Raw genomic sequence first — 24548 nt, forward strand, 5'->3', positions numbered from 1 at the left:
TCCTTAGGGCCATGAGAGGAAGCACAGTGCAAGGTTAGTGGCACGGACTCTGCCCCTTCCTAGCTGGGTAATTTTGGGCAAGTTACTGAAGCTTTCTGTGCCTCCGCTTGGGGACAATAAAATGAGAACAATAATAACTATATAATATATAGGATTATTATAAAGGTTAAATTCATGTAGAACAGTGTCTGGGAAGTAGTAAGTATAAATTTTAAAAATTTAATTTAAGTAAATGATTTGCACCAAGGTCTGCTTCTTATAAGGAAAACTGAAGACACTTAGGAATTCTCATTCTTTGTAGTCTAATTACCAAACCACACAAAACAGTTAATACAAAAGAGAAATCTCAAGAGAGGAAGTAAGTTGCTGCCCCCAAGGTTTTGCTGGCAAACTACAGGCCAGGAATTTCTAAACTGCAGGTTCATGGAGCAATTCAGGCAACCCATTAATCCCCTGAAATTACACAAAATTTTGAGACAGGAAGATACTTCTATATTGTTATTTCTCCTATCTTAAAAAAAATATTTTTTTCACTCAATTTCTACTATCTGCAAATATTCTCCCACAAATTGCTACTATACTCACTCTCTCAAATTTCCCTTTCATTCTCTCTTAAACCCACGCCAATATCGCTCTTGTCTCAAACACTCCACTGGAAATGAATCTTGTGAAGGTCACCTCTGACCCCCACATTCTAATCTGACCCAGTATTGCATATTTTTCCCCAGGTCATCTCCCCCTCGGGCCTGCCCTATTTCTCTCGCTTTATTCACTTCCAGGAAGCCGTCTACCACCATCTACGGTCTCTTGGTTCCCCAGCTCTACTGATCTCTCCTCGGCAGTTTCTACTCACAGTCCTTTCATTTTAGTCCCTAACAACTGCATCCTCCTAGACCCTCAGTCCCCAAACCTTGCAATCATTCTTGACTCCTCTCTTTCACCCTGATCCTACATCAGAATTCATCAGAAAGTACTGCTGCTCTACCTTCAAAATCTATCCAGCAGCCAAACACGTCTCACCTCCCCCTTCACTACTCCTGCCTTGGTCTGAGCCACCATCATTTCGCACGTGGATTTTTATTATAATAGCCTTCTACCTCTTCCCATATGTCTACCCCTTTGCTGCAGTCTGCTGTTATACAGTAGTCAGAGAGATCCTTTTAAAATACAAGTCATAGTGTTTGGGCTGTGGGATGGAAATCTTGTGAAATCAGATTGTTATGATCATTATACAACTAGAGATGTGATAAATTCCTTTGAGTAATAATAAAAATTTAAAAAACAGAAAAAAATAAAATAGAATAAAATAAAATACAAGTCATAGTCCCGTCTCTGCTCAAAACCTTCCAAAGCCTTCCCATTTCAACTGAAGCCAAGGTCCTCAAAAGGACCCCGAGGGGAACCAGAGTTACTTGCCCCTTCTCCCCTTACCAATACATACTACACTTTATCTTAGGAGTCTATCTTGGGAGTCAATACAGGTGAACAGTGATCCCCAAAAAGTTAAGTTCAAGTCCTAACCGCCCCATTCCTGTGAATTCAATCTCATTTGGAAAAAGTCTTTTCAGATGCAGTTGATCCTTAACTTAATTGCTAAGTTTTTTTTGTTTGTTTGTTTGTTTGTTTTGTTTTGTTTTGTCTTTTTGCCTTTTCTCGAGCCGCTCCCACAGCATGTGGAGGTTCCCAGGCTAGGGGTCTAATCAGAGCTGTAGCCATCAGCCTACACCAGAGCCACAGCAACGCAGGATCCGAGCCGCATCTGCGACCCACACCACAGCTCACAGCAATGCCAGATCCTTAACCCACTGAGCGAGGCCAGGGATCAAACCCACAACCTCATGGTTCCTAGTTGGATTCGTTAACCACTGAGCCACGACGGGAACGAACTCCCAACTGCTAAGGATTTTAAGATGAGATCATCCTGGATTTGGGGTGGGTCCTAAAACTGATGACATGTAGAGAGAGATGAGACAGAGAAGTGAACCCAGAGGCAGAGACTGGAGTGATGGTCTGTAAGCCCAGGGATGCTGGCAGCCACCAGAAGCTAGGAGAGAAGCAGGGGATGAATACTACTCAGCCTCCAGAAGGGACCAACTCTGCCAACACCTTTGCTTCAGACTCCTGGCCTAGAATACATTTCTGTCGATCTGAGTCACCCAGCCTGTGGTACTTTGTTACAGCAACCCCAGCAAACTAACACCCACCCTTCTCCTTGTTGTCCTGCTCCAACCATGCTGTTTTCCTTGCTCCCACCCTCTGCCTGGCATGCTCAAAGCCCAGAACTCCAAATGGCTAATTTGAGCACCACCTAGAACCTTTTGCTCAAATATCACCCTATCAGGCCTATCCTGAACTCCTGTTTAAACTGCAACAACCACCAGGTTTCCCTTCTGTATTGTATTTTTTCCACAGCGCTTACCACATCCTCATACACTGCACAATGTTCCTACTTACTATGTTTAGTGCTTGCTGACTCCACTAAAATGTAAGTGCCACAAGGGACAAGGTTTTGGAGGATTGGGGTTCTTTTTTCTATTTTGTTCACTGATATATTCTGAACATCTTTAAATATGTCTGGTAGTAGTCATTTGATACACCTGCTGAATAAACTTGTTGAGTGAATGTATGCATGTCTTTTTCTGGAAAGGCAGTGCACAGTTTTCCTCCAATTAATAAAGTGATCTGCTACTGCCCCCCCCAAAAAAAATTTCTAAATCTTTTTTTTTTTTTTTTTTGTCTTTTTAGGGCCGCACTCACAGCATACAGAGGTTCCCAGGCTAAGGGTCTAATCAGAGATATAGCTGCCAGCCTACACCACAGCCACTGCAATGAGGGATCCGAGCTGCATCTGCAACCTACACCACAGCTCAGGACAATGCCAGATCCTTAACCCACTGAGTGAAGCCAGGGATGGAACCGGTAACCTCATGGTTTCTGGTCGGATTCATATTCACTGTGCCACGATGGGAACTCCAAAAGTTTCTAAATCTTTATTCCAAATCTTTAAATAGCTAAAGAGGAGTTCCCACTGTGGTGCTGCAGAAACAAATCCAACTAGTATCCATGAGGATTCGGGTTCGATCCCTAGCTTCACACAGTGGGTCAGGGATCTAGCCGTCGCCATGAGCTATGGTATAGGTCACAAACATGGCTTGGATCCTGCATTGCTGTGGCTGTAGCACACAGACTGGCAGCTATAGCTCTGATTCAACCCCTAGCCTAGGAGCTTCCATATGCTGCAGGTGAGGCCCTAAAAAAGCAAAAGAATAAAAAATTTTAAAATAGCTAAAGAAATGAAGATCCTAAAATTCTTAAAAGATCTCAATCCTTAAAAAAGCAAACAAAAACCAATAAACACTCAACATCATGACATAACATCTTGCACCTTGCAAACAGAAGATTTCCTACATTTAAACTCCTACTCCAAAAACTAAATTTTGGTTTGCTTGTTTGTTTCTTGGCTTTAGTGGCTTAAGAATCAGCTTTACCCACTTTTCACAGGATCTTCTACACCAAAGGTTATCCCTGGGCCTGAGCTCTTGTCTCTCTGTAGCTAAAGCAATAAAGAAGAGTGGGTGTCAGGAGTCACTGTAGTTTCGAGAATCTCAAGAACACTGCCAACACCCATGTGGTACAGCAGGTTAAAGATCCAGTGTGGCTGCAGTTGCAGCACAGGTCACAACTGTAGCATGGGATCAATTCCTGGCCCAGCAACTTCTATATGCTGTGGGTGTGGTCCAAAAAAAAAAGGAAAGAAAGAAAGAAAAAAGAATACTATCAACTACTTTTCTCTACCTGGCTAAAATCCTACATAAAACAGAGGGGCAGAACTAAAGCAAACCATAGCTGTCTAGCATCAACTATTACTATGGAGTAAACAAATGTTTGCTCAAAACACAACATCATTATCTGTGAGACCTTGGGAAAGTGTTGTAGAATGGATGTCATTTACATCTACAGCTTTTAGTCTGAACCATAAAGCCTAACAATGGAGAGCAGTCAAGCACAGCAAAACTTGTTAATGGATTTTGATAACAGCAGAAAGGCACCCACTGCATTTCTTATTATTGCTATAGCATATCTCACAGTTAATACTAAATGCATCTAGTTGAACACAATCATACTAAGCAGTAGAATTCAGTATATAATTTACCCAAGCATATACTCTCAGACATACCTGTTTTAAATAAATATTACAGATGAAAATTTGTACATCTGCTGTTATGGATTTTTTTCTGGCTCCATCAGCAAATGGGTGAACAATTCAATCAAGCCCAGCCCCTACCTTTCCTGGTTCCGTTCCCCACTGCACCAGTCTAGAAAGTTTAGGCTATAAAATCAACTAATAAGCATTCTGAAGAAAAAAGCCTTTCCCTTTTTTTTTTTTTTTTTTGGCTTTTTAGGGCCGTACTTTAGGGTTAGGGGTCCAATCGGAGCTGTAGCTACTGGCCTACATCACAGCCACAGCAACGTGGGATCGGAGCCATGTCTGTGACCTACACCACAGCTCACAGCAACGCCAGATCCTTAACCCACCAAGTGAGGCCAGGGATCAAACCCGCAACCTCGTGGGTGCTAGTTGGGTTCGTTAACTGCTGAGCCACGATGGGAACTCCTAAACACATGCCCGGGCAGGACAGGTGCCACCGGAGAGTGAAGTTGGAGACAGGAAAGGCTGTTGGATAAAACGAGGCCTAAGCTGAGACCTGAAGGAGATAGAGAAGGGAGCAGAAAAGAGCGTGTGGGGGGGGGAAGGTATGAGACAGAGTGGGGGTCTGGGGTGGGGGACAAAAAAAGAGATGAAACTGAATCACACGTAAATGATGATTTATGATTTTTTAGAAAACTAAAGTAATTTCTGTATTTGGTGGTAGGATTTTTGGTAAAATCTTTTATGAAATACAGCACTAAATAAACACCAACAGTGAGTCTTCACCAACCACTTAAGACTTCTAAAAGCCTGCTTTGTCCTGTGGCAATTTCACTTTCCTCCAGTCTATGCTGCCCTCTGACAAATACAAGCAGGGACAGGAAGCAATTAACACAGCACGTGCGCACGTACACACCTTCCCAGGACCGGCCAGGCACCCGACCTCCCCAGTCTGTGGCTGCCCTGCTGCTTTATTATCTCTCCCCCCATTCCTGGCCAGGCCCCCGGGATTCCCAGCTTAGCCCTCTAAGCCTCTACCACCTGCCCACCTAACTTGTCCCATCCCGTTCCTGCCCATGGCTTCTTTACTAGGCTCTCTACACTGGACCCTACACACCATCCTCATTCCTGCCTCAGGCTGACCCTGCCCCAACTGCCCTAACCTGCTCTCCCGGTTCCCACTCAAACAGCACCTATTCTTCAAGGTCCCACTCTTGGCTTCTCAATGGATCCTTATTTCTTTAAACCAAAATAATCTCCAGCCTGAATGTGAACTATATTTGTTATGCTACACACTAAGTAGTTCCACTTTTGTTCTAGCAATCTCTAAATTTTTTTTTAAAAAAAACAAGGCTTGCCTCTTAAGCTGTGTAGCAAAGGTAATAACTTTCATTTCTTTCTCTTTTTTTTTAAAGAAAGGAATCTTTTTTTTTTTTTTGGCCATGCCTGTGGCATGTGCAAGTTCTGGAGTCAGGGATGGAACCCGCACCATGGTAGGGACCTGAGCCCGAGCCACAGCAGTGACAATGCCAAATCCTTAACCCGTTAAGCCACCAGGGAACCCCAACTTTTATTCTTTTATATCCCACTTACAGCAGTATTAAACTTGGAAAACATACATCCAACACTGTTGGCTGGCTGACACATCCTGGGGGGGCAAGGTTAAGCCAAGCAGAATTCAGTGCCAGCTGCTTCTCTCTGGAACCACAGCACCATGATCAGGGCTGAATTTATATGCTCCTTTGGCACAGGAAACAGATTTATTTATTCATTCATTCATTGCTAAGGCAGGCAAACATCACCATAATGCAAGGCTCCCTGGCACCTTCCACATGATCTACCAAATAATAAGACAAATAAATGATCAATCTATTTGGTGAATGAATGAATACATTTAACACCAGTAAGAGAAACATGAAAGTAGTAAGCATGGCTAACAGCTTGGAGTTTAATTAATAAAGTCTCAAGGTGATCCTTGCGCCACTTTTTAAAATGCTAATAAATTTATTTTTAAGCAATGCTTCAAATGCTCTATACAGAGATATCTTAACTTTTCTAAAAACTAAGTCATTTTCCAGGAAGAAAAAAAGGTCAGACTTTTACTCTTATTTAGGGAGGGAGAGAGGCTGGCAGGAGAGAACGAATTGAAAAACCAAACACTGTGTCCCCTGACCACCCGAAGAGGAAAACATGGAAATCAGCCCAGATCATGCTAATTTACTTGTATCAGGTGTCCCCCCAAAAAAGTATCCAAGTTCCCAAGGCAGAGGAGAAGGTCAAGGGGCAACGTGAAGTCCTTCTGCTAACAAACTTTTTTCTTCATTTGGAAAGAACTTTTTTGCCAAAGAGGCTCAGGAAAAATGAACAAAGCTATCTTCAGATCAGCTCTGAGACAATGTTCTTAAAAGTAAACAAAACATGTAAAAAGGTATTTCGGGTTCAGCAGAATACAGAATAAAGATGCCCAACCTCTGCCAAGGAGCTGGAGCTTCTGCTCCCTGGAAACCTCAACCTCGTGACCACACACCCACGATACAGGCAGCTTGCCCGAAGGAGGGCTGACAACCAGGTAAAGATGTCTTGTGGGAGTTCCCGTCGTGGTGCAGTGGTTGGCGAATCCCACTAGGAACCGTGAGGTTGCGGGTTCGATCCCTGGCCTTGCTCAGTGGGTTAAGGATCTGGCGTTGCCGTGAGCTGTGGCATAGGTCACAGACGCGGCTCGGATCCTGCATTGTTGTGGCTCTGGCGTAGGCCGGTGGCTGCAGCTCTGATTAGACCCCTAGCCTGGAAACCTCCACATGCCGCGAGAGCGGCCGGAGACATGGCAAAAAGACAAAAAAAAAAAAAAAGATGTCTGTGTTTTAATTCTATTCAGCACCACACAAATGTCCTGGGTGTATGTAGGCTTCTCACTCTGGTCTGTCAGAGCATGATATTCCTGCTTCGACCAGTTCTTTTCAGACTGTATTTTAGTGATTTTTATTCCCATCTGTTCCCTCCTTTTGATGGTGACCTCTGTGAGCAGGGACACATCTTACTTACCTTTGTGCTCCCAAGGCCTGGTACCACGCCCTGCAAGAGGCACTCAGAGAAAGGACTGCCCACAAGCCCAAGGTCTCACCCAGAGGCTCCCTTACCAAAGCCAACTACCCAGAGAAAAGGACATGTAGCTGAGAGCGGCCTCCTAGAAGCTACGGCCTGAAATCACAAGTGGTTTCTGTAATGACTGTTATGTTTTGCTTATTCATCACTTGCTCCATCTTTTCAGAAAAACAAGATTGAGCTTTCCTTTTCATGATTGGTATAGGTACACAGAAAGTATTATTCTGAAATCTTTTTCAAATTAAACACATCCATAGGAACCATAGGACAAGAAAAAGGAGCATACTATGTTTAAGAAAAAGACAATAGTTTCAAACCTATAATTCTCTAAAAATCAAGCGCAAAACAGAAAAAACGAAGAAAGGAAAACTTTGGAGTTCCTGTTGTGGTGCAGCAGAAATGAATCCGACTAGTATCCATGAGGATCCCTGGCCTCGACCAGTGGGTCGGGGATCCACGTATACTGGGAGCTTAAAGCGCATCAATTCTAAGCAATGCACCTCTGTGCTGAGGCCCACCCAGATGATAACAGTATCAAAAGCATACATTTCCAAGGACCCTGAACCACTACATGCTGCACATCAATAGCATGTGGCAGTCCACAAGCATTCTGTAACCTTAACATTTCCAACCTCTACAGTCCTTCGATGCCTCCAACGAGGCCTTGGATTTCAAAGCCAGTCCCTCATCAAGCTAGGCTGGCAATCAGCATTCTAGAAAATCGCAAGAAGGCAGCCAAGACCCAAGTAAAATGGACTTTGGGAATGCAAGGAATTTGTCAGCACCTGTAGTCTTTTAGGATAATGATAAAAATACGGCCACTTCCTTCAGAACTTGATTTTTAAGGGGAGAAATTACCCCTAATATCCAAACCAAAGAGAAAACAAATTATCTGAATCCCTCATGGGAAAAGTAAGCACTTTAACAAGACAATTCTCCTCAACTGAGGACAGTTTTTTTTTAAGGGGGGTGGGGAGTGAAAGACCCATACTAACTGTTTTAATTACAAATTAATCTTTGACTTCCAGAAAGTTAAAAAAAAAAGCTTCAAAGTTTCCTTCCTGAGCGATAAGACTGGAACAAGCAACTTGAGAAAGAAAAACAGCCTCTTAAATCATGTCGGGGTTACAAGGTAACTCTAGCTCTCCCTATATCTTAATATTAAAAGTTCCTGGGCTTATGACCAACGTGGCAGGAAAAACTGCTCCTATTCCTAACTCAACAACCTACCAATGCCATCCTTGCTGTAGTTTTCTACCAAAAATATATTTACAAATTTCTGCAATTTCAAAAGTGCTGAATTCGTTAAAAAAGAAAAAAAAGAGGCAATGCATTATCACACTCATAAAATACCTTTTTGATGTCTCTTGTCATAAAATGAAAACAAAAGTCTTAGTTTAGGACAAAACACCTAAATTCTCTACTACGGTGAACGCTAACTGTGCACTCAGTAGCATATGCATTAAAACATTTTGTAGTGTTTGCACAAGAAATGCATCAAGAAAACAGTGGAATTCTCTAGAAATAACATCACAGGGGATAAACACTGCTAAATTTAGTAACGGCTGTGGGCTACAACAGCTAGGTTCCTGTAAAAGAAAAAGCTAACTAAAGCATTTTCAATTCATTTCCATATCTATTTTTTCTTCCACTTTACGTGCTAAGGTCCCCACCTGACACCTAAGTAAGCAGGGCACTTCATCACACTTGAAACCCATGGTACAAGTGGCATCAGACTCTAGGTCTTCTCACACTAACTAACCACACTTATTTATAATGCTCATTGACCACTCTGGTTCAGGATATTTGGGTGAAGCAAGAAAAAAGATGAATTTCACAGCACATACAGAGTGTGGTTAAAAGACCCACTTATTCTCTGCTATCAAATCAACATCACATCTCTTAGCAAAACACTATTTCTAGAGTTATAAATACCGTTCCCCTATACATTACCCACTTCTCATATCTCACCTTGACCCAAATGCACATAGCACTAAGAATTTGATTTTGGTATTCTTTTAGGGCACTGCCTCTAAGCCAGGAAACAGCCCTCAAATGGAAATGGAAATTTCCATAAACTAAGCTAAACACTGTATTCAAGCCACTCAATGTTCACATTAGTCTCATCCTAAGTAATTACGCCACTGACCCAAGTATCGGTCAGCCCCATCTTCAATCTCCCTAAGAAAAGCTAATGAAAAAGAAAACCTTAATAAAAGCCCAAGAAAAAAATCCGCTTTAATCAAAACTACAAGCCAAAGGCCAAGGGACTTTATGGGAGGAAAAACTCTAAAACATGAAAAAACTGGTAACAAGAAAAGAGATGTCAAGGGAGAAAAAGAGGAGACATTTTAATTTAAGGATTAAAACCAAACCAATCAAAAATAACTTTCCAAACAGAAGAAGCATAAAAAGAGGGAGAAATCACAGAAGTTGAGGGGGTTAAAATGCAAAGAATCACATTTTAAGGATATTTCATTAAGAAGAAAAATAGGAAACTAAATGTTTAAAATATTTATAAAGTCAAAAGGAAAGAATAACTTAGGTCCATCAAAATCAAAAGAAAACCACCTGCTATGAACCTCCGTGGACACCTTCTCCAGAGTGGAACCACCATACAGATGAGGGTCCCACGGCCAGTACTAAGAGCTACTACTTCCTGAGACCCCTCGGACAGGAGCTGCCTGAGGCCCTGCTGGATGGGAGCCAAGGCCAGAGCACAGAAGGCTTCTACTCAAAAACTCAGCCTAACAAGTTACCTGCGTACTTTTCTCCACACAGAAATATCTGCGTGAAACATAACAGAAACACACACATTAGAGCCAAGCAATGTAACCGACCATCTTATCACACACACACACACACACACACACACACACACACACACACACACATTCAGTTGATAGTAAGAAATCTCTGGAATGAAAATTACCATAGTAGTAGCTACAAAGGAGTTGAATCGCCCATGTTAATAAAAAATAAAAAATTTTTAAAAACTGACAAATTTTAAACACTTACCGTATTTTTCAAAATTTTTTTACCTCGGAAGTCTTTTTCACTTCGGAGTTGTATTTTTTAAAATTTCAGAAAAATTTGAAAAGTCTGTATCACCTCCAGCAGTTGGAAATCAGTTTCAACTATAAGTTAGTTAAAAGAAATCACTCCCCGTCCAGTACCAAGGCACTGAGATTCCAAAGCAGTTGTCACACATAATTCCATCTCAGAACCCAGCTAGACTGACTGCACTCTCGGGGAAGGGAGGCCTATGGACTGTTAAAATAACAAGAAAAGCTGCACTTCCCACTTTATATTTTGAGCCTAATATGCTGATGAGCTTGGACAGAAAGAGAGGACCTCAAGGACTATCAAGTTATTTACTATAAATAAAAAGCAATGGTTGGTACTCAATTTTAAAACAAATGATTAAAACTCACAAATTGTATACTTTTAAGGGGTAAATTTTACAGTGTGTGAATTATATCTCAATAAAGCTGTTATTTTTAACATAAATGAATGACACTTAGAAAGAAGTGCTCTGTATAAGACACCTGGCTCTATTATTAAGAGACCACATAACGTGTATTTTAAAGTGCTGATAAATAAAAAGATCAACTGCACTCATGGTCAAAGACGCAAATTAAGATAAGATAGTGTACATTTTTCACCTATCAGGTGAGCAAAGATCAAGACTTTCATAATGCCTGGGTTTGACGAGATGATAAGGAAATCTGAACCCTAAAACACTCAACGGCACATCTTGGAGGGCAACATCTTTTAAAATAAAAATGCACACACCTGTTGCTGTAGCAATCCCACTTTTAAGAATTTACCCTACAGATATACCTATATAATTGAACAGGTACAAGAATTTAAAAAAAAAAAAAAAAGGAATCAGAACCAATTTAAGTGTCCATCAATAGGATATTAAAGTATACATCCAGGAGTTCCCATTGTGGCGCAGTGGTTAACGAATCTGACTAGGAACCATGAGGCTGCTGGTTCGATCCCTGGCCTCGCTCAGTGGGTTAAGGACCCAGCATTGCCATGAACTGTGATGTAGGTTGCAGACGCAGCTCGGATCCTGCGTTGCTGTGGCTGTGGAGTAGGCCGGTGGCTACAGCTCCCATTAGACCCCTAGCCTGGGAACCTCCATATGCTGCGGGAGTGGCCCTAGGAAAGGCAAAAAATAAAAATAAAAAAAATAAAGTATACATCCACGTAATGCAGCTGTTCAGAAAAAAAAAAGGCTTGAGATATAGTTACAATTGACTTGAAAAATATGTGCTTGAACTATTAAATAAAAAAGCAAAATTCAAGATAATATGTATAGCATGTACATATGTGCTTATATATGCATAGAAAATGCCTGGAAGAATACTGAGGGGAGTCAGTACTACTGTTTTTGAACTAGATGAATCAAATGCAATGAGTATATATTAATTTTATAACTGCTACTTTTTTTGCCGCACCTGCAATATGCAGAAAATTCCCAGGCCAGGGATCAAATCCAGACCACAGCAGTGACCACCCAGATCTTTAACCTGCTGAGCCACCAGGGAACTCCTGCAACTTGTATTTAACTTGAATGCATCAGACTCTCAAATAGTTTCACCCTGGTGAAAACTAAATCCCACCATGTCTGTTCTTCCTTAGAAAAATCACCCCAAAGGACTCCTCTCCAAAATGCTCACACAAACAGCTAACCAGCAACAGCTTCAAATATAAATTACCTGAGTTGAAAGAACTACATCTGCCTGCATCTGCTACAGATCATTTTAAAGAAAATTTTTTTAAAAAAGCAATTGAAACACAAGTTAATAATCCCCATCATAGAAACAACAAAAGTACTCACCATTTCCCACGTTTTCCAGTTTCTGTGCCTTTGCTCCATGCGGTTTCCTGTCTGAAATCCTCTTAGCTCCTGATCACATGTCCAAATCCTGCCTATTCTTCAAAACACAGGTTAAACACCTCCTCCTACACCAAATCCTCCCTAACACCCAGCCCAAGTTCTTAGACCATAGTACCATCATCTCTAGAGGCACTTTTCTCTACTTAGTATTCAATTGTGTACTTGTCTTATTCCCATTAATGAGAAAATTCTTCAAAGGTACATAATCGGTGTCTAGGTCACCATGCATACCCCACTTCATGCATAAATCAAACTGCTATTTCACTAAAGCATCTAATAAAAAAAGAATGGCAAGAATCTAAAAAGAAAAAACAGATTTTTCTTATGTTTTTATTTTAATTAGGCAATATTTACATATGACAAACACTAAGAATACAAGGACCCCATCTCTCCAGCCCCCTCCCTGGTGCCCTAGTATGCCTCCTTAAAAGGCAGTCATGATGCTCAATTTCTTAACACAGGGGTCTGCTGGGTTTGCTTGTTTTGCTTTTTAGGGCTGCACGGGCAGCACAGGGAAGCTCCCGGGCTAGGGGTCAAATCAGAGCTACAGCTGCCAGCCATAGCAACACGGGATCCGAGCCCCATCTGCGACCTACACCACAGCTCATGGCAATGCTGGATCCTTAACTCACTGAGCGAGGCCAGGGATCAAACCAGCATCCTCATGAATACCAGTCAGATGTGTTTCTGCTGCACCACAACAGGAACTCCCTTAACACAGGGTTTTAAGAAGTTCTTAGACACTATAACTTTATAGCACATTCATAACTTTGGGACTAAGGTGATAGAAGTAATTTGAACATGGCATTTTATTTAATGTAATTTTATTGGAGTTTCTGCTGTGACTCAGCGGTAAGGAACCCAAGTGGTATCCATGAGGAGGCAGGTTTGATCCCTGGCCTCACTCAGTGGGTTAAGGATCTGGTGTGGCTGTGGTGTAGGCCAGTAGCAATAGCTCAGATTTGACCTCTAGCCTAGAAACTTCCATATGCCGAAGGTGCAGCCCTAAAAAGACAAAAAAAAAAAAAAAAAAAAAAAAAAAAACAGAGAAAGAGAGAATCTCTTGGAGTTGCCGTCGTGGCGCAGTGGTTAACAAATCCGACTAGGAACCATGAGGTTGCGGGTTCGGTCCCTGCCCTTGCTCAGTGGGTTAACGATCCGGCGTTGCCGTGAGCTGTGGTGTAGGTTGCAGACACGGCTCGGACCCTGCGTTGCTGTGGCTCTGGCATAGGCCGGTGGCTACAGCTCCGATTTGACCCCTAGCCTGGGAACCTCCATATGCCGCGGGAGCGGCCCAAAGAAATAGCAAAAAGACAAAAAAAAAAAAAAAGAAAGGGAGAATCTCTGTCTTTTTTGGGTGGGTGGGTGGGGCTGCACCTGTGGCATGTGGAAGTTCCCAGGCCAGGGATCAAACCCACGCCACAGCAGTGACCTAAGCCACTGCAATGACAACACCACATCCTTAACCTGCTAAGCCACCAGGGAACTCCAGAATCTCTGATTTCTGACTAGGCACATAGCCATCTCCTCCCTTGCAGCTATTTATGGCCCTGTGATTTGGTCATAATTAAAGGGACCAAGCAGAAGTGATGGGTGTGACTTCTGGGAAGTATCTTTACAGGATAGGGACAGTCTAGGGTGAGAATGCAGAAATGCTGACAGAAACTGGAGAGGCTGTAAACCAACTATAATGGAAAAAATAAAAACAATTAAAAGGGGAAAAAAAAAAGAAATTGGAAAGGCTATCTTTCAGTAAAAGGAGAATGCTGGTTCTATAGGCTTCAGGACTGCCCATGATTTGCATGAAAGAAAGGAGACGTCCACCTTGTCCCAGCTGTTATTTTGGGTTTCTGCCACTCACCGCTGTGCCTAACCCCACGAAACTGTAAAGAAAGGATACTACTATGTAAGCACCACTTCATTAAGCAATTTTAATACATATCTTAAACTTATTGGGATTAAAATAAAATCTCATTTTGGGGGTTCCCGTTGTGGTGTAGTAAAAACAAATCCAACTAGAAACCGTGAGGCTGTGGGTTCAATCCCTGGCCTTGCTCAGTGGGTTAAGGATCCAGTGTTGCCGTGAGCTGTGGTGTAGGTCGTAGACACAGCTCGGATCCCGAGTTGCTATGACTGCCAGAGGTGTGGACCGGCAGCTCGGATTTGACCCCTAGCCTGGGAATCTCCATATGCCTCGGGTATGGGCCTAAAAAAATAAATAAATAAAACCTCATCTTTGATTAATCAAATAACTCAAAAGCTCTAAAATGTTTTTCTTTACTTTATATAAGATCTAAAAATGTCACTATCAGAGTGCTTTGTGGTTCAGAGGGTTAAGAACCCAACATAGTATCCGTGAGAATGCAGGTGTGATCCTTGGCCTCACTCAGAGGGTTAAGGAGGCAGTGTTGCCATGGCTGTAGTGCAGGCCGGTAGCTGTAGCTCCAACTTGACCCCTAATCTGGGAATTTCCATACGTTGCAGGTGGGGCAGTAAAAAGAAAAAACAAGACAAAACAAAACAAGTCACTGTCAGGATTTGTACAAAAATCAGCTTCTTGGATAAGCCTTGGGGTCAAGAGATTAAATCAAACCTCCTCTATCAACATCAATAATGCTATACAAAAAAATTATTCATTCATTCATTGGAAAAGTGAGCGCCCCCTGCATTCCTCACATGCCAGAGGCAAGGAACACTGAGTGACCAAAGCAGACATGGCTCTGCCCTCCTTCCTAGAGTTTACCTGAGCAATGCACCCGAGGTCGCAAAATCTGAAGGCCACACTCTAGGTACCTCTTGGCCAGCCTCCATGTTAATCATGCTCCCTCTGTCATCATATCCCTGCTTCAGACGGACTATGATTAAGCTTCAGCTCTGCTCTGCTAACATCATCATTTATAATCACATTCCTCAAAGATTACACTCCCGTTACCAAAATTAATATCAGCACATTACCAAAATGCCACAGCAGCTATCATCAACGGTGGGTCACTTTTCCAAATGGCAAACCTTTTTTTTTTTGGGGGGGGGGGCACAGCTGCAACGTGCAGAAGTTCCTGGTCCAGAGATCGAACCCATACCACAGCACACTGGATCCTTAACCCACTGTGCCACCAGGAAACTCTGCAAATGGCAAATCTTATTTATCACAAGAACACTGTTGCCTTAATTTCATCTCAAAGAGTAACCTTACCCTTAAATGTGAAAAACAAAAACAAAAACAAAATCTTTGTGGGTCCTCACTAGGTTCAAAGGGCTGACCTAAAAGAGTCAGAAGGGTTTCTAGACCTAACTGCTTTCAGTTACTCTCACAGGCCATGACACCAGGCTCACTAGAGGGCTGAAGCTGGACCAGCAAGACCCTTCACTTGCTCTGCTCTCAACTCTCTCCATATCCTACCTTCTTGAACCTCTCTAAGGGGAGGGAATTTTAATCTGATTGGGTCACAGTTCAAAACATTGACTGGACTTGCTTCTAAGTTTGAACATCAAAAGCAGATTAAAAGTTACAAACATGCAGACGCAAGGATGGCTACCTTGCACTTGCTCACGTTTGGGTCTTCAGTAAGGATTTCCTCTCCCTCCCTTCCCCCTCATTCTAGGGGAAGCCAAATTAAGGAGGTCATCCCGGTAACCATATGGAAAGCTCCCTGTGGCAAACAACTGAAGCTTCCTGCAGAGGCCTTTCTGCCCCCGGCCAAGTGAGTGAGCCATTCGGATGGATGTAGAGACTCCAGCCCCAGGCAAGTCTTCAGATGACTGCAGATCCAGCTGACATCATGACTGCAACCTCGGGAGAGACCTCTGAGCCAGAACTGTTCAACTGCCATTCCCAAACAACTGACCACAGAAACCATGAGATAATGTTTACAGTGTCATCACCGAGTTCTGAGATCATCTGTTATGTAGCTATACACAACGAATATGACTCCATGGTACCTGTGTCTCTAAAACGTTTATGTTTATTGTCTAACAGTTCAGTGTACACTATTGGCCAGTACAGAAAATAATTTCTACAAGTCTGTTTTCTTCATCTCTACATGCCTGTAAGGCTTACCTCAATGAGGTGCATAATTAAGAATTTATTTCTGTTTACTATTCATTAAGAGTCTTGCCAGTGCTTATACAAGTGACTGCACTCATCCAAAAATGAAGTGATTGTAAACCAGCTATAATGAAAAAAAATTAAAATCATTATATAAAAAAAATGAAGTGATTGTATCTCGAATAAGAGTATAGTTACTGGAGCAGGGTGAAAAAGAAAAATATTGACTGAATTGATCCAATTAAAAGATGGAATGAAGAGTAATAGATGCAACATTCAAAAATTAACTCCAGGAATTGCCGTGATCTGTGGTGTAGGTGGCAGAAGTGGCTCAGATCTGGCGTTGCTGTGGCTGTGGTATAGGCTGGCAACTGTAGCTCCAATTCAACCCCTAGCCTGGGAACCACCACATGCCGCAGGGGCAGCCCTAAAAAGACAAAAAAATAAAATAAAATAAAATAACTCCGGGAGTTCCCATAGTGGCTCCAGTGGTAACAAATCTGACTAGCATCCATGAGGACTCAGGTTCAATCCCTGGCCTCAGTCAGTGGGGTAAGTATCTGGTGTTGCCATGAGCTGTGGTGTAGGTCACAGACACAGCTCGGATCTGGCATTGCTGTGGTGTAGGACAGCAGCCACAGCTCCAACCCCTAGCCTGAGAACCTCTATATGCTGTGGGTGCAGCTCTAAAAAGCTAAAAAAATTAAAATTAAAAAAAAATTAACTCCTGGAATTCCCGTCGTGGAGCAGTAGTTAACAAATCCGACTAGGAACCATGAGGTGGCAGGTTCGATCCTTGGCCTTGCTCAGTGGGTTAAGGATGAGGTGTTGCCGTGAGCTGTGGTGTGGGTCACAGACGTGGCTCAGATCCCAAGTTGCTGTGGTTGTGGTGTAGGCTGGCATCTACAGCTCCGATTCGACCCCTAGCCTGGGAACCTCCATATGCCGCAGGTACGGCCCTAGAAAAGGCAAAAAACAAATAAATTAATAAATTAAGACTCCAGAATGACATATGTATAAGGTGGAAAAAGCAGTCATGTTGTACCCTTGAAAATTCTAGAGTACAAAATGTGCTTGAAGAAAAATAGTATCGAGCAGAAAGTCATTACAATACTAACACTCTTCTTCATTATTAAGGGAGAAGGACAAGCCACTTGATTAAGAAAGGAATCACTTTACATGTGTTTCTCAAACTGTTCTACAGAATACTGGTTCCCATTAAAAAATCACAGGTATTCTTTGGAAAAGGGGGGGAAAGAAAACCAAAAAAAAAAATCAAAACTGTACATACCATAGGCCATTTCTGAGGCTTTAAGGTGCTAACACACATTATAAATTTATTTGACCTCAGTACACTCAAAAGACTTGCAGCAAATTAGGATACCATGAAGACAGTTTGGGAAACACCAACTCGGGTAGGCGGGCAGATAGACAGGTAGAGTCACAGGATATAAAAGAACAAGATGAATATAATAAAATGATCTCACCTCAAAAAGAGAGCATAACTGACTACCAGTTATGACTATGTAGTTTCTTAAAGCAAAACAAACTGTTAGATAAGCTATTGAAAGCAACAAGAGCGGCACCAGATGTCAGGGAAAATGAAGATGGGAAAACATGATAGGCTACGAAAAAAATTCCCTCTCCACAGGCCACGGCTCAGAATTCCTCCCACTGGCTCAGCTCCGACCGAGCACCCCATGAGAGCTGCAGGCGGGGTGAGCACGCCGTCATCTAGAAGGTGGGTAGGGAGCTTAAGAAGTGTTCTGGCCCCAAACCCTTTGCCAACAGTGATGATAACCAACAACCTAACAGCTCTTCTTTCTCAGGAAATGGCAATTAAATACATTAAGAGTGCTTAGTGAAAGTGGAAGCCAAGGCCTAAAGACACAGAGAAACCAGAAGAGAAAGAGCTGAGTGACGAGCAGAGGACTAGGTGGGCCAGCTCTGGATATCTAGTGCCTTGTGCAGGAAAGAAATAGCTCCTTTCAGTAAAAAAATGCAAGGTCATATAAAAAATGCAAGTTCAGTAAAAAAATGCAAGTTCAACCTGAACAACTCATACGGCGGCCCCGGCAGCTGGATGGCATGACCCACGCAGACAGGAGGGAGGGAAGGGAAAGAGGAGCACAGGGGTGGGGAACTCGGGCGCTGGCTTCGACAAGGAGCATCGAGTTTAAATTCACCCCAGTGATGTCTTCATATATCAAACACTTTTTTTTTTTTTTTTTTGCTGTTTCTTGGGCCACTCCCACGGCATATGGAGGTTCCCAGGCTAGGGGTCAAATCGGAACTGTAGCCACCGGCCTACGCCAGAGCCACAGCAACGCAGATCCGAGCCCCGTCTGCGACCTACACCACAGCTCACGGCAACGCCGGATCGTTAACCCACTGAGCAAGGGCAGGGACTGAACCCGCAACCTCATGGTTCCTAGTCGGATTTGTTAACCACTGCGCCACGACGGGAACTCCTATCAAACACGTTTTTACATCAGTGGCCAGAGCCTACCCATCCCGAGAGGAGTCAAGCAAAGCGTGGATACACCTCCCTTGTGTAGCCAGGTCCTATCCAGGGAGGCAGAGGTTTCCAGAGCTTCCCCAGACAGCTTCTGTGAATTCATACATGCAGACACATGCCCACATTCTCGCCCACTCACACTCCCCCTGAACTGTATTTACCCACATTAAGCGCCACTGTCACTCCACCCCCTCCTGCCTGCCATTCCCAGAAGAAGAAAGAGGGTCAGCTCTGGGAGGACAGCTGGGGGACACAGTACGTGTCAGCAAATGTGGCATGCATGCTCTGCTGAGGGTGGGCATGTCCATGTGTGTGCATCTTTTGCAGGAGGGGCCCTCCCATCTATACTCTGTCTGGAGATGCTGCATGGCCATGCCTGCTTCAGTTGGTCCACACCCAGTGCAAACACTGGCCCCTTGTGAGCACTGTCTTTATGCTACACGCAGTCTGGACAACCATACACAGCCCTGGCACTAGCGTATATGGGTCAACAGCTCTTCCAGCCGAGGAGGCAACGAGGTAATCTGGTCACTAAAGCTGGGCAGGATCCATACGCCTAAGAGCATTCCAGCATGAGGCTGTCCGAATCGGGGGTGCTTCTGTGAGGCCTGACTCTCAAGGTTTAAATTTCTGTTCCACTTTTTCCGAAGACTTGGAAGATTTTCTGTTCCTTGTCCAAAACCCTTCCAAATCACATATACAACTAGTTTAAAATCAAGGCATGACCCACAGCTTCAACTTCTGATGCAAAAGCCCAAGACAAATAGGCTGTAAGGATTCCTCAAATACCAAGTGATCTATGAATTAGAGATCTTACCATTTTTTAACATAACCATATAAGGAAATATTCCACAGTTAAATATGTTGCTTACCAATGCCGACATACTAGCAAATTTTACCAAATAAAAACAACAATTTTACACTGGCACAAAAAACCTCTTATACAGTATTAGCAGCCCCACTGACCTAGTTACCTAATATATAGACAAGTATGACATCTTACACTGCTTGCCAAACCAACAAGTTAGTTACACAAACCACAATTCCAAACAAAACTCCAATCTAGTAAATATATTTCATGTGTCAGCATGTTTGAGTTATTTGTGGTCGAACACTCATTAAAGTGACTTAAGCAATCTTAACCATTTTCTAACACTCAAATGCTCATTCCTCCTTTGTCATTTAAAAACACTAGAACTCGAAGTTTCTGATGTGGCCCAGGGGAAAGGAATCCAACTAGGAACCATGAGGTTGCCTGTTCGATCCCTGGCCTCTATCAGTGGGTTAAGGATCCGGCGTTGCCCTGAGCTGTGGTATAGGTCACAGACGTGGCTTGAATCCTGCTTTGAGGTGGCTGTGGTGTAGGCCAGCAGCTACAGCTCCAATTCAACCCCTAGCCTGGGAACCTCCATATGCTGCAAGTGTGGCCCTAAAAATCAAAAACAAACAAACAAACCAAAACACTAGAACAAGAAACAAAGCACAAGCCAATGGGCTCACTGAAATCCCACTTAAATAGGACAAGTAAAGCTACAAATTTGGAATAACTACCAAGATATTAATAATTAACAATCACTTAACTACGATTTAAGAGGAATTTCTGGTTGTTGAAAAACCCTATGATGAACGAGAGCATAGCTTTATCAGAAACTGATTATCTCAGACAAAAGAGTATTATTTCAGGGTATGTATTTGTGCGTGTGATGAAGTTCACAGCTATGTTACATTAATGACTCACTTAAACATCTGAATCTTCTGCTATCTAACCTTTAAATCAACTGCAAAAGAAGCTGGCAAAAACAGTTAGTAGAAGAGCACAAAATTCCCCAAAGAATTTGGTGTACACAACTTATTTTACTACTTAAATGTTTTTGGGATTACTGATTTGAACACGATGTTAAAGATTCAAAACTAAATTTAAAAGCAAGGGGTACTTACTAAATTCATAATAATATTCAACATACTCTGGATTTTAGAAGGGCACAGCTGATAATCGTGTGTGTGTGTGTGTAGAGCGTCGGGCACACTGCTGTACAATATTACATATGTTTGTTCTCTGTTACAGGACCTGACCGTGATCATTGTCTCACTTTTCAAAAACTTTCTGACGAACCAATAAGTCAAAGTTGAAAAAGTAACCGGTGCATTGATTTTCTGATCGGGATTACCTTTTTTGTTATGAATTAGTTCTCAGTTACTCTAGTTACCTTGAAACAAAACATTGGCAGAGAATATCCTGGACTGACATTGCCTGACTCTATTCCTGCTGAACAAATAATACATTTGAACTGTTTTCCTTTCACTATAAAAGATCCACAACTTTAGAGATTACACTCTAAATTTTGAAAGCAAAGTGAATCAGGAATCACAATTCTAAGAGTAGCCAGTCTGGAACAGAAGATGTTTATTCTGTACTGAATCCCCCTGGCCACCTCGAACCTCTCTAACACCTCATTACATCAGAACAATTGACACTAGGTAGGATGCGTGATAATAAAAATTCTTCCAGGCATTTATCAAGCAGATTATCTCTGAACCTGCACCTTGGTTTAGAAGCCTTTGAGCAGGAATTTGGCCTTCTGTGTTAATCCATACACATCTCACATTTTCTCTTGACTTTTCATTCTAATCCAGAGAAGAGGTTATCTCACCAGAATTAGCTTTATGTTTATATGACTATTGAAAACACTACTACTGCAATGCAACACTATTACATTGCAAAACTGAATTTGGTGAGCTCCTCTCCTACCCTTCCATCCCCAACCGGCCATCATCATTAAATCTTGGAGGAAAAACCTCTGGGTCCAGTGCTGGGATTTTTCTTTTCTGTAGGGTAGGTCTATCTGACTACCTACTAATGATGTGGGAAAGTTTTTAAAAACTGCCAGTGTATGTAGAGTTTCCAACACCAAGAACCCAAATAAACACCCTTATTTTGTTTAGTATTTCAAGACAAACTGTACTCATAAAAGACAGAGTGTCCTTGGAAGTCACAATGTATAAATACTTCTAATAATAGAACAAATTAATGTCAAGACAGCCAATAGCATAAAAAGCCTCGATGCAAGCATGCCTGTCAAAGGGCATCTGTATTAGCAGCTCAGGGAAGTGGCATTTGCAGAAAAGCACAACTGTGTTCAAAAGAAAATCATTAGGCCTCAGTCGTTAGTCCCCTCCCCCACCCTCTTCCTTGGGATCCTTCACAGCAATGAACCAATAGGAGGTGCTATTCTGCAACCCATACTTTCTCGCCAGCCTCCATCCTTGGTCTGGGGCTGGGTTTAACCCAGGTGTACTCTTCTCAGCCTAGTCCCTGCCCAGTGCTCCAGGAAGCCTCTACATTAGCCCCCAAAGCAGAAAGCCAGATCTTCCCTCATAATCCCTACTTACAAAATGATACAAAAAACATAGATAGCTCAACAGCTAGCATACCTGGCTATCAAACCTTCTGACCACAAATACAAACATTCCAGCCACTACTACAAACTAATACACAATATAAACATACATGCACTTCACTAACCATCAACCTCAAATACAATCTCTATTATCTTGCCTGAGACAATCTACTTCCACCTAGAAAAGACAACCCTGGCCACATTCACTACCCTAAGAGTCAACTGAACAAATCACTGTTCCCAACAAAGTCAGGGGCAAGGAGGAATACGAAAGCTGACATATAATGAGGGCTTTTACCTTTAAATACACAAAAAAGAAAGAGCAGTAGAAACCAGGCCTGCAAAGGGAGGAAAGGGCGGAGGACAAGAGGAGTCTCTGAACATGTTCCTGAGTGTCCTTTAGTTTCCGATGTACTCTTCTGCCTCTTACAAGGTTGCAAAAAAGGCCAGACAGGAGATGGGTGAGAGAAAGCTGAAGAAAAGCACCCACCCTTCCCCCACCTCCTCTCCCCTCTCCCCAAAAGAGCTGTGTTTGTGCAAACCTAGTCCCAAATATGGGAGAGAGAGAATGAATGTGTGTATGAAAGAACAATGAGCCCTCTGCCTGGTATTGTGTGTGTGTGTGTGTGTGTGTGTGTGTGTGTGTGTGTGTGTGTGTGTGCGCGCCTCTGCCTCTTTTCCCTTAGACCTCAACAACAACATGGAGAGCTGGAAGCCAGCTTTCCATTCAGCCTAGGCCATAGAAATCTAAACTGGTTTATAATTTAAGGTGGAATTAACCCTGCAAGCAAATCCAGGGAAGGAAAGAGATTCCCAAAGATGATTTTATTATTGTATAGATCCATCCTCTCTCCCCTCCCCCAACAGACTGAGCCTAAAGAAACCAGAGTACCCCAGACAAAAAGGTCTCCCTTTAAATGGAAAGCAAGTATCAAAAATGTTACAAATCTAAACAGAGGATGCATTAATTTGTGTTACATTACAATGTCTGTTTTGCAATTCACCAAGTTTCCCTTTTACTAGTTAGCTTTTTTGTGTTTAAAAAATTGCCCTGGAGAAAGCTATTTCAGGTTCATACAAAACTACTTTCTAAATGTACCTCAAAATAGCAACACATACTGAAACATTTAAAGCACCCAGTTTCTCAAGGACACATTTTGTTTAAATCAATGTTTGAAGTCTGTAATCCAGAAAAATTGTAAGCAAACCTTGGAAAAGAGGCAGAGGAAAATGACAATTCGACAATGAATCATTTTGTTTTCCTTTCAACAACTTCTCAAGCAACCAGTTTCAAAGGAAACCTGCAATACTTCCCCCCCTTCCAACACACACACACACACACACACACACACACACACACACAATCTATGTAAAACTACTTTTTCCTCTTTCCAAAGAAATGATAGCAAGAATCCTATTCGGCTGCAAATGATTTTTGGTTTTAAAATTCAAGAACCACACAGAGCAGAGAGCTAGCGATTACGAACACAAAGAATCTTCCCCTAATGTGAAAATGATACTTTAAGAGAAGTCCTTCCCCAAGACCCCCAAATCCACAAACATTCAAGAAATTCACAGTCTGGGTCCTGGACCTCCTCCCTCCCCCTCCCCGCCCCAGTTCAGCCTATAATTTAGTCACATGAAACAGTTTAACCTCAGACAGTCAAACGAGAGCACGAAGAAGCAGCAAAGAGCGAGCCGGGGTCAGCAGGCGAGAGGAACAGTCACCTGGCCCGGACAGGGCCCAGCGACCGAGGCCCTTTATTCCCGTCCCGCTGGGCCGTGCGCGGCCCCCACCCCGGCCCGGGGCTCCCACGCCGCCCCCCTCGGCCCGCCCCACGCCCGTGCCCAGGACTGGGGGCCACAACAGCGGGCAGACGCCGCGCGCGGGCAAGTTGGAGACTTACCTCCCCCGGATGCGCTAGACCATCAATGGAGGTGTGTTCGGCCGGCTCCCGGGAAAGCGGGGGACGGGGCGGGGGGCCCGCGGGGCTGGGGCCGAGGACCGGCCGGCCGCGGGGACAGAGCCGGGGGCTGCGGGGGCTTCCCTCCCGTGACCTTTCGTGCGGGCTCCACCAGGCTGCCCGCTCGCTCCGCGCTCGGCCAATCCTTCAGGAGCGGGAGCCCAGGAGCATGTCTGGTTTTGTTTCTCTGAGGGCGAGGGGGCTCCCGCAGGATGATGGTGATTTTCTTTTTTCCCCTCAACTAGGAGAGAAAACGAGGCAGAGACAATGTGGGAGACGAGCGAGCGGAGAGGAACGGGGAGGCGGAGGCTGGGGCGAGACCCGAGCGGGGCGAGCGTCTCGGGCGAGCGGGAGGAAGAGGAGGCTGGGAGCGCGGGGGAAGGCTCGCGAGCGTCTGTGGGAGCAGCGGCGCCTCGGCGATGGTGGCCGAGCCGCGGCGGGGCTGCTGCACCGACCCAC

The 24548-nt window shown here is 43.4% G+C and overlaps 1 protein-coding gene across 2 annotated transcripts in view; it reads right to left on the reverse strand.

Moving 5' to 3' along the window:
• Window positions 1-24149, reverse strand: part of RERE (arginine-glutamic acid dipeptide repeats) — a 404974-nt gene extending 380825 nt beyond the window's left edge. For both annotated transcript variants that reach the window (XM_047791579.1, XM_047791577.1), the window contains exon 1: window positions 24033-24149. The gene's annotated coding sequence lies outside the window, so the exon portion shown is untranslated. The remainder of the gene's footprint in view (window positions 1-24032) is intronic.
• Window positions 24150-24548: the final 399 nt, after the last annotated feature.

This window comes from Phacochoerus africanus, chromosome 8 (genome assembly GCF_016906955.1).
Source record: "Phacochoerus africanus isolate WHEZ1 chromosome 8, ROS_Pafr_v1, whole genome shotgun sequence".
Lineage (NCBI taxonomy): Eukaryota > Metazoa > Chordata > Mammalia > Artiodactyla > Suidae > Phacochoerus > Phacochoerus africanus.